Here is a 9,681-nt window from a genome sequence, read left to right on the forward strand (position 1 = left end):
GTGTAAATTTGACAGATTTTAAGAGTTCACTCATTGATAAAAGTCAAATGCTGTCATCATACACACACCCTCATGTTGTTCTGAACCTTACACATTTTTATTCTGTGAAACACAAAAGGAAATATACGGCAGAACATTAGAGACTGACATTCTCAGTCACCATTTACTTTCATTGCATCTTTCTTTTCAATTGAAGTGATTGACTGAAATTCAATATTGCAAAAGCTTCTGTTGTGTTTGACAGAATAATAACATACAGGTGTGAAACTGTTACGGCTGTATACTTTGTATTGTGGTTTTGCCGTGTCTGGGTGTGTTTTGCTCCTCCTTACAGGTGCGCTGCGGAGCTGAGGGAGTAATCAGGTGGATTGGGTGCACCGGTGCACAGGTGTGCCTGTCAATAAAAGCTTCCTGTTCGGCGTCCTCATGGCGCGTTCCATTCTGTCACATCGATCCCTGGCCAGGACCGAGTTGTTGATCGCCGTTGCGGCGTATTGCGAGAGCTTGAGAGACAGTCTTTGTCATGAGAATGTATAAAATAAAGAGAGTATTGTAACCGCCGTAAACGTTTCTTCCTCCTTCATTGTTACTCCCTAGTAAGGGCGTAACAATTGGGGGCTCGTCCAACTAAATTGGTGTTTGGATTCGTGCGAATGATTTAAAAAAAAAAAAAGAGAACGTTGTCTGTGAAGGAGGGTAAAAGGTAGGATAATTTTGAATTGATATTTGTATATTATCCGATTATTTGTGAATTGAAAAATTGGAACGCGTCATTAATTAGTTAGGTTCTGGAACATCATTTGTTGGGGGTATTTGAAGAACAAACCTTCCGGGTAGGTTCAGTGTGTGTCTTTGGGCACGTAGTTTTTTATTTTAGTTTGTTATTTTTGGTTGGCTCGGGGGCACATCCGAGGTTTGGGGGCCGACTCGGCAATTGGTCGTCTTCCCAAACTTGCGGGATTTAGTGCGTAAGTACCCGGTCTTGGGCCAACTGAAGACTAGGGTTGAGTTAGTTGAATTGGATGGTTTAGTTTCTTTAAATAAACCCTGATTTGTCATGTAAAAAAAAAAAAATAATATTTGTTAAGCGAGTGTTTTGTAAGCGTGATTATTGTTAATTATGGCTACCGATGTGATTGAAACATTTTCTCAGACTCCGTCTGAGGAATTGATAGAGGAAATGACCAAAGAGCAATTGTTGGAGCTAGCTGCGCATTATAAAATCGAGCTAACGTATAATCAAAAAAGGTCAAAGGACGGAATTAAGTTAATCATTGAGACTGCGCTGTGTGACCTTGAAATCTTGAGGAAAAAATCTGAATTACCGGAGTCAGCTGCGTTGCCTGCCGTAAGTACGCCTGTTCCAACTACTCTTCCGTTGTCTGCTTTAAGCACACTTTCATTTGAGCAACAGAAAGAGTTGTTGATGATACAACGTGATATTGAGTGTGAGAAGCGTCGCTTGGAATGTGACAATGTATGTTTGGAGATAGAATTGGAGGAGAGCCGGCAACAGGTAGAGCAACAGCGTTTACAGATTGAAAAGCGTCGCCTAGAATTACACGAAGAAGGTAAACCAATGGGAGGTTTTGATACGGATTCGATGAAACTAAGTGTGGCTCATAATTTACGATTAGTACCGCCGTTTAATGAGGCTGAGGTGGAGATTTTTTTTCTCCTATTTGAGCGAGTCGCAGTGGCGTATAAATGGAGTGATGTTGAACGCGCTATGTTACTTCAATGCGTTTTAACAGGTAAAGCCCAACAAGCCTATTCTACGCTATCTGATGCTGACAGCCAGAATTATGAAGCCATTAAGGCGGCAGTGTTAAAAATTAATGAGCGTGTGCCAGAGAGTTATCGGCAAAAGTTCCGTACGTTACAGCGAAAGGTGAATGAAACGAATGTTGCATTCGTAAGAGAGTTGACCGTGCAGTTTGATCGGTGGTGTACAGCGGCAGATAGTACAACAGTGGATAAGCTGAGAGAGTTGATTTTATTTGAACAATACAGAAATACACTTCCCGAGATGATAGCCACTTATGTGGCGGAGCGTCAGGTTAAAACCGCGTCAGAAGCTGCACTGCTGGTTGATGACTGGGAACTTATTCATAAGCCCCGTGTTAATGAATTCAATCAACATCAGGTTCATACACGGGGAAATTTTTCCATTGTCCCTGTGGGTACAGCCAGGCCCGCCCACAGAAATGACTGGGCCCCTGAAAAGGTCCAGTGAATGGGCCCTCCCCAAATCTGCTAAGCTACTCATATCATGCTGGTCTCTCTCTCTCTCACACACACACACACACTAACATACATTTAACAGAGAGACTTGACTCTCAAACGATCTGCACTGTAAACCCGAATAAGTTGGCAAAACTCAAAACATTTAAAGGGGTTGTTGAATATGATTTCACTTTTCTAACTTTAGTTATGATTAGTGTGTAATGTTGCTGTTTGAGCATAAACAACATCTGTAAAGTTACAAATGAAGCATGAACACATGTTACAGTGCACCCCACAAACACAATCAAGCCTTCGAAAAAATGTGTTTTACCACCCCTTTAAGGCAATCGATTGCCTCAATGAAATTCAAAGTTTAAGTAAGCAGAACTGGCAAATTTTATTTTGTACTTAAACATTTCAAGGTACTTAAGATTTAGGAGTACACTAATTCATACATTTACTTAAAACTTCGTCGAGTGTGAATTGAAAGCGCTTCAGACGATTCAGTGCGCGAGGAACTGAACAGATCATTCAAACTGATTCGCGAACCGATTTAGACAGATCTGCCAACTTGTTTGATGAAGTCTTTGAACAGAATCGACTCAAAAGAGTGATTCATTTGTGAATTGAGAGTCGCTCATGCCCAGAAAAAAAATACAGCTCGCTTGGAATAAACTCATTAAAATTTTCCCCAAAAAATCCTCAAGTAAATGTAGGCCTACTTTGTTACTACCCACCTCTGGTTAAATGCAGAACATCTTCGCAATTGGTGGTGGCTCTCTCGCTAATAGCCTCCTGGCTATCGTTAGCCTGACTGGGAGCACTGACAGGTTTCTGAGCTGACTGAAAAAAGTTGGTCAGTCGAATTTTGTTTGGGTCTAAAGCCCTTGCCAGCTCCCTCTTCTTCTTCTCCTTTCTCTTCTGGCACCCTGATTTAAGTTAATTATTTTGTTCTTGTCACTTTTCTGCTGACCGCAAACTGGCGCGAAGCACTGGCGGATTTGACGTTACGTTACGTTTTAAAAAAAAAAAATAGCCTGCTCAGACCATTTTCAGGAGAGGGGTGTTTCATTATGACACTGGCTACATTTTACTCAAGCAGCATTAAATAAAATGCATTTTCAACAATTAATGGTGCTTTTTTGGTTCAACATAAAATATGGTAACCTGATATTTAGGATGAACATAATTATTGCTGGACTGCATGGGCCCCCCCCTAGCGGCTGGGCCCCAGAAAACGTTCCCCTTTATCCCCCCTTATGGACGGCCCTGGGTACAGCCAGGCGTTTTTTAAGAAAAAAACTTCAAGTGACGTTGATAGCTGTAACTACTGTCTGGGTAAAGGACATTGGAAGTCAAATTGTCCAGTGCTTAAGTCAAAATTTGTTAGACACGCCCATTCCGCGAAGCCTGCTGTCCTGGCTACATCAGTTTCTGTAAATCAGGCTGGTACTTTGGAAGGAATACCAGTGGTAGCACCCAAGTATGTAGTGAATCACCAGCAGTTATTTGAACCATTTATTTCTAATGGTTTTGTGTCGCTTCCAGGTGGTGTTGAGAAAGTAGCAGTAAAGATTCTCCGGGACACGGGGTCATCCGAGTCGTTTATTTTGGAGTCGGTGTTGCACACTGGTAGCTCGCTTTTGATTCGTGGCATTGGGCTTAATACATTATCCGTACCCCTGCATAAAGTTGATTTAACTTGTGAACTAGTGCATGGAGTAGTTGATCTAGGTATACGCCCTATTCTACCTGTTGATGGCGTTTCACTGATTCTCGGAAATAACTTAGCCGGCGGACGCGTTTGGGTTAATCAATCGCCCTCTCTGGTTGTGACTGAGGCACCGTCCTGTACTGGTGGTCCGGATGACAGTGCGCGACAGTATCCAGAAGTGTTCGTCGCGTGTGCAGTGACTCGTTCTTGTGCTCAACCAAGGGTTGAAGGTAAAATCAGTGACGCCGAAGCCTGTTTCGTTTTGAGTGATTATCCCATTGTGGTTTCTCGGGAAGAGTTGTCTACAGAACAGCAGAATGATGAGACATTAAAACCACAATTTGAACAGGTTGTTGACGGCACCGAAATTCGTGATAGAGCGCAAGGTTATTTTATTGAACAGAATGTTCTACTGAGAAAGTGGTCCCCGCATGCTGTTGATGGTATGGGAGATTCTGTCATTCAAGTCGTGATACCAGTAAAGTTTCGTTCGTTAGTGTTGAAAATGGCTCACGATCAGCTCGCCGGTCATGCTGGGGTACAGAAAACGTATGACAGAATTCTGCGTTACTTTTACTGGCCTCGTATTAAAAAGGACGTTGCCAGTTTTATTAAGACCTGTCATACGTGTCAACTTACCGGCAAACCGAACCAGTCGTTAAAACCGGCTCCTCTGCGTCCCATTCCGGCTGTATGTCAACCGTTTGAACACCTTATTATTGATTGCGTCGGTCCTCTTCCTCGTTCGAAAGCTGGAAGTGAGTACCTGTTGACCGTGATGTGTCAAGTTACGCGTTATCCAGCTGCGTACCCGTTGCGCTCGATAAATACAAAATCGATTGTGAAGGCGCTCACTCAGTTCGTGTCTATTTTTGGGTTACCGAAAATTATCCAATCGGACCAAGGAAGTAATTTTACTTCGAAATTGTTTGCGGAGGTGTTGTTCGAGCTGGGTATTAAACACAATTTGTCAACAGCGTATCACGCCCAGAGTCAAGGGGCACTCGAACGTTTTCATTCCACGTTAAAATCACTATTGAGAGCCTACTGTTTGGAAATGCAGCGGGACTGGGAAGAGGGTCTTCCATGGTTGATGTTAGCAGCCAGGGAGGTCACCCAGCAGAGCATTGGGTTTAGCCCTAACGAGCTGGTTTTTGCACATAAAGTACGTGGATTATTAGCTGTTTTACGTGATCAATGGATTGACTCAGAACCACCGATACATTTTTCGGAGTACGTGCTGGGTTTTCGTCGTCGGCTTTCCTTAGCTGGGGAGTTAGCTGGGAAAAGTCTAAATAGAACTCAAGGGAAAATGAAAAAGTTGTTTGACCGTTACACTGAACATCGGGAATTTAGTGTAGGAGATCAGGTCATCGCGCTTCTGCCTGTAATAGATTCCCCTTTCCAAGCCAAATATACTGGGCCGTATGAGATAATATGTGGGGCCGTGGATAATTACACGATTCTTACGCCAGACCGAAGGAAAAGATCCCAAGTCTGTCACGTAAATCTCCTTAAGACTTATTATCAGCGAAACCGACCAGTCTCAGTGCCAGTGGCGCCTGTGGTGCTAGTGGACAGCTCCCCTCAGTCAGGTGCTCCACAGGACATGATGAGTATGTCTGAGGATGAATTAGAGTCTCCTGATGACGGCGTGTTACTGGGTCGTTTAAAGAATTCTGAAACGTTGAAAAATATGTCGTCTAATCTTAAACATTTAGACAAGACGCAAAGTCGAGAATTGATTAGTTTGCTTTCTGAGTTCCCGGAGCTGTTTTCGGATGTTCCAACCCAAAAGACACAGTTAGAGCATGATATAGAGGTGGGCGAGGCTGCTCCTGTCCGTCAGCGTTTTTACAGGGTTCCACTGAATAAACGAGAGGTTTTAGAAAAGGAAGTCCAGTATTTGCTGGATAACGGATTAGCCGAGCCTTCATTTTCCAGCTGGTCTTCGCCGTGTTTGCTGGTAAAAAAGTCTGATGGTACGTTCCGTTTTTGCACAGATTACAGGAAACTGAATTCTGTTACAAGACCAGACTCCTTTCCTCTGCCGAGAATGGAGGACTGTGTCGATCAGGTCGGTGCCGTGAAATTTGTGACAAAATTAGATTTACTTAAAGGCTATTGGCAGATTCCGCTGACAGAGCGCGCGCGCGCGAAGTTTCCTCGTTTATAACACCTAACGGATTATTTTCTTACCGGGTTATGAGCTTCGGTCTCCGAAACGCACCGGCGACGTTTCAAAGAATGATGAATAGAGTAATTGCGGGATTGAAAGGCGTGACTGTTTATTTGGATGATACGATCGTGGTAAGTGATACATGGTCAGAACATCTTAAGCTTTTACGGTTACTTTTAGTCCGTCTTTCTCAAGCCCATCTTACACTGAATCTTGCTAAGTGCGAATTTGCAGGAGCGACAGTTACGTATCTCGGTAAGGTAGTGGGGCAAGGACAGGTGCGTCCAGTGAGGGAGAAGGTGAGAGCAATAGATGAATATCCTGTTCCGAACACTAAAAAGGAGTTAATGAGCTTTCTAGGTCTGGTGGGGTTCTACCGCTGTTTTTGTAGGAATTTTTCTACGGTTGTTGCTCCTTTAACGGACCTATTGAAGGGCAAAGCTTTGTTTGTTTGTTCTGAGTCTTGTCAGAATGCCAGTAAAATTGTTGTTAACTACGACACCTGTCCTAATGGCACCTCAGCTGGAGAAAGCTTTTAAAATTCAGGTAGATGCCAGTAAAGAGGGAGCAGGGGCGGTGTTGATTCAAGAGGATGATGCGGGTATTGAGCGGCCGGTTTGTTTTTTCTCGCGGAAGTTCAATAGTCATCAAAGGAACTACTCCACAATTGAAAAGGAGGCCCTTGCGTTAATTTTAGCACTCCAACATTTTGAAGTGTATGTAGGTGGGAACAGCTCAGCGGTAATAGTTTATAGTGATCATAATCCGCTTACATTTTTACATTCTCTTAAAAATCCAAATCAACGGCTGATGCGTTGGTGCCTCTTTCTTCAGCCCTTTCATTTAGATGTTAGGCATTTGAAGGGCTCAGAAAATATAGTGGCCGATGCATTGTCTAGGGCACCCTTGGAGAACATTTCTTAGGTTGTGCCTTGGATGAAGAGTTAACAGGTTTGTTTTTTCTATTTATTATTTTATTCACGGGGGGTAAGGAATGTTGTTGTTGTTATTGTGTATGTATAGGCCTATACTTAAATTATATTTGTTAGTGCGGTTATGAATGCTTATTGTTGGCGGAAACATATTAGTTTCCTTTTCTTAAGGGGGAGAGTGTTACGGCTGTATACTTTGTATTGTGGTTTTTGCCGTGTCTGGGTGTGTTTTGCTCCTCCTACAGGTGCGCTGCGGAGCTGAGGGAGTAATCAGGTGGATTGGGTGCACCGGTGCACAGGTGTGCCTGTCAATAAAAGCGTCCTGTTTGGCGTCCTCATGGCGCGTTCCATTCTGTCACATCGATCCCCGGCCAGGACCGAGATGTTGATCGGCGTTGCGGCGTATTGCGAGAGCTTGAGAGACAGTCTTTGTCATGAAGAGTGTATAAAATAAAGAGAGTATTGTAACCGCCGTAAACGTTTCTTCCTCCTCCATTGTTACTCCCCAGTAAGGGCGTAACAGATACCGATACTTTTTCTTGCATTTTTATCGATACCGATACATTAATTTCTTATTGGCAATTTTTGTCAGTAAAAATATTATTAAATTTAAGACAAATCACAAGACAAATACAGACCATTTAAACAAAATTTATTTTGGTCAATACATAATAAAATAATTTAAATAACATAAATATGAAAGAAATAAATTAAATATGAATAATACCCATTTCCACTTTTCTTTTTTCTCAAAAAGAAAAAAAGACCAATCTTGGTAGAAAAAGCTAAAAGGAAAAAAAATAAAAAATAATAATACATCATAACAATTTTATGTTTCGAGCCTCTTTTGTAGAAGTAAACATGTAACACTTCACTGAAGCAAAAACAAGACGTCATAAAGATCATAATAAACTAGGATTTACTTATCATATAAACCTGCATAACAAAGACAGTTGTTCCCTGAGAAAATGAACTTGGAAAAATGAACTAGAAAACTGTCACGCCTTTAGTGCACTCGAGATATGTCATCACACTTTACTGAAGCTTCAGATTGGTGTTCAGAAAAAGTAGCATATTCACATTTTTTGCTTTAAGACGATTACGCCTCTGGCTGATTATTTCTCCGGCCTTAGAGAAGCGTCTCTCTGCTGGAACAGACGTTGCAACAGTTCCGAGGTATTTTTTCGCAACTTTGTTCAGCAGTGGAAATGTGGTTTCATTTTTTTTCCACCAAATCAAAGGGTTTTCACTCCTTGGGATCACCTTTTCCTCCATGTATCTTCTCATAGATAAAAATAACACCACACCACGCTTCGTTTTTTGTCTGCCATATCATACTCTTCTTTCCCTCCGCCTCCGCCTCCTGCTTTCTTGCTGGACTGTGTGTTTGTGTAATCGTCGGCTGTGTCGCTCATTCGCTCGTCTCCTGTCACGTGACATGGGCCAGCTCAATACGCCGCCAGGTACAGCCAGGGGTGTCCCGGCACATAGTAATTTAAGGAAGTAATCTAAAACAGCTGAAAGTGATACATACACCCCCAATTATAATTTTTTAGTTTATATCGATATTTTTTTAAGGAAATCGATGCCAAATGAGTAGCGTGAGTAAATCGATCTATCGATACCACAGGATCGATACGCCCATCTCTAATATCCAGCTGCAGACCCGCAGCACCACCAGTTTCAGAACAAAAAATTATATGGATGGTTCGATACATTTGTGCGTGTTGTAAATGGGCCTTGCAGTGATGTTTTAAATACATCTTGTGGCTCCATTCCAACAGCCATCTGCTCAGGGGTCCAGTGGAAGAGCCTCTTTTCATTCGAATGAATGAAGACGACAAGGAAAAGGCCCGCAACAATCTCCTGGAACAGTCAGAAGCTTCCAGAGAGCCCTTTCTATTTCATTTTGTGTTCAGGGATGACATGGAGTTATTTTTGCAAGAATGTAAGGACAAAATGGGCCTGAGAGTGAATTCTTCATTTGATACATTTTAAGTTTAATTTATACAGGATTGTCATGATAAAATGGGCCTAGGGGTGAATTGGTCATTTGCTGTATATATTTTTATTGTTTCTATTAAAATGATGCTGAATTTTCTCTCTTTAGTTTTTTGACATGTTTTATTTTACATAAAGAAAAATGCATGCAGCACATGTTCTTGTGAAATAAAGTATATTTTATATAAAATGCCCATAAGTTTCAAGCATTATTTTTCACCATCATGATCAGGAATTAACTCTCATAATACAATGAAACGGATAACTATATACAATTATATTACACAAGATCAATGTTTTAAAATGCTTATTGTACTGTACCTTAATGTATCATTATAACATACGTATAAAGTATGATGTTTCGTTTGTAATAAAAGCAAACTACGCTCCAAAACGTTAGGTGGCGCTACTCGGTTTAGAACGTAAGCTCCGCCCCTCACTTCAGGTTCTGGCACTGGGGTTCTGAAACTGGTGGTGCTGCGGGTCTGCAGCTGGATACTATTGCCCTCCTCTGACTCTGATTGGCCGTGAACCTGAAACAAACCAATCAATCCAACGATGGCAGCGAGTATTACCCAATCAGGGGCAGAATAGGACGAGTCTTCACAGAATGCCGATAGGGATGATTT

Source organism: Xyrauchen texanus, chromosome 10 (assembly GCF_025860055.1).
Source record: "Xyrauchen texanus isolate HMW12.3.18 chromosome 10, RBS_HiC_50CHRs, whole genome shotgun sequence".
Lineage (NCBI taxonomy): Eukaryota > Metazoa > Chordata > Actinopteri > Cypriniformes > Catostomidae > Xyrauchen > Xyrauchen texanus.